Genomic DNA, 2,140 nt, shown 5'->3' with positions numbered 1-2,140 from the left:
AACTTACTGCTTACTAACTTCTCTTTCTCTACCTATTTAGGTAGTCCGCAATACCATCGCACACCTTCTAACATTTACTCATTATTATTGTATTCCATACCTCCATCACTTTTCTCACTAATGTGGTCCCATTTTGGGTTTTCCAATCCTTGTCATTCTCCTTGCCAAGAATAACACTTAGCCTATCCTATATCTTAACTTTGTTCCTTTTATTATGCGCTCTTTAGGTTGTCCTTTCATTTATTTCCTTTGTCTTACCCAAAATAGAACTTGACTATTCTATCCCTGGTTCCATTCTTCTTCCTAACATAATAGCTGTACTTGCTAACTATATCTTTCAGAGTCTCTATCGCGTTATCATATGTCTGTGCTACTCAGATTTGGTCCTTTGACCACTCTAGCTAGTACTTCCACTAGCATTTAGATTATATTGCATCTGCAATCAATTGCCCAAACTTTCATTCTGCACTTTCTTTATCCATTGGCCTTCTGTGATTTATCTTCGCTAATTTATTACTCTTAACACTATTATAATTAGATTATACTATTGTTTTGAATAATTTGAAATTAGAAAGGAACTCAAAGAAATTACTGATCATACTTTTATTGTATGATCTCTATTCTTATCCTTTAGCTTACATAATACCCTTACTACCTCGAGAACTGATTCTGCAGTAATTTTATTTATTATTATTTTTATTATTATTATTATTATTATTATTATTTTCCATGTTTACTCAATTCCAAAACTTATTAAGATTTCGGGCACCCAAACCCGTCATCCAATTCAAAGGATTTACATCCATCGTGATCTGATTATATATGATTCCTATAATGGAACTTGTATCCTCTCCAGGATACCCGAGCCAACTACTCTCTACCACACTCTACAGTCCCATCTGGGACACTATTCCATAAGTCATCATTATCAGTAATAACCTTCGATCCATTCTGAAAAGATAGGACTATATCCTAACTTGCTGCAACAAAGGTACTACATCTACCACCTTGCCAAAACCATGTCAAGTTAATGACTCTTTTATCATATCATAGCTCTATAAATCATCAATTCATAGTTTCGACCTTCTCTAGGTAGTAGAGTTGTACTTTATTCCATACTGATACACACAAGGTATACTATTCTCACTCTATAAGTGTCACCTTTACTTTGCAACTAGTCCGAAACTTCTGGTCTGATGGCAACTCTTGATGTAACTCTAGCTCATCTTTGAGATGGAGTCACGACTCTAGTTATCACCCAACTGTGACCTTTCAATATTCTAACTCTAGACTCTTAGCCGAGTTCCCAACTCCTCTGCAAATATAGAACTCGTTGCGGCATAAGCTGTACCAAAGCGAAGCCATCTCAAACACCCTCATTATGGAGCACCACGGGGATGCACGCGACTCTACACAATAATCTCATGTCGATGCATGTGTCTGACTTACAGAGCGGACATCGAGAACATTGTATAGTTACTACGATACGTCTGGCAGACTAGGTCTCCTAATTTCTTATCTCTCCGAATCTTCTATTATCACAAACTTATTACATTGGGTCATCTACGATGTTGCCGGTGATGGTATCCTCATCCTTATCTAGGCAACTGTACTTTTAAGACTCACTTTTTATGTACTCGTGTCTTACACGAAATGGGCACACCATTTAAACCCATACTGACAAAAATATAACATTTCTTGGAGTACGTATCCTCATGATAGATCTCACATGTCTACTAACTCTATTTCACATTTCTGTGTACTCCACGAAAATCAAGACACTAACTGAGGTAATCTTATATTTCCCGAGGTATAACGTAGAATCTAGAAACAAAGAATTACAGGAAAAGACGAAACAGAATCCTATACTCCGCATGTGACTCCTAGTAGACTCTTCCCAACACTTGGATAATTTTTCCCTATGAATCTGGAGCCTAAGCTCTGATACCACATCTGTCACGACCCAACCTATGGGCCGGACCGGCACTAGGACCTGGGCCAACCTAAAGCCCCCGAGGCCCGTAGTAAGCCTAACTGTTCATTAACCCAACTCTAAGGCCCGTTTGGGCCCAATTTCAAGAAAACAAACGGACAGAGTCCAACCATAAAATGGACTTTCCAACGGGGAGTTTTCGACTCA

Source organism: Hevea brasiliensis, chromosome 8 (genome assembly GCF_030052815.1).
Source record: "Hevea brasiliensis isolate MT/VB/25A 57/8 chromosome 8, ASM3005281v1, whole genome shotgun sequence".
NCBI classification, from domain to species: Eukaryota; Viridiplantae; Streptophyta; class Magnoliopsida; order Malpighiales; family Euphorbiaceae; genus Hevea; species Hevea brasiliensis.
The sequence above is the reverse complement of the archived record's forward strand: the minus strand, read 5'-3'. Positions refer to the sequence as shown.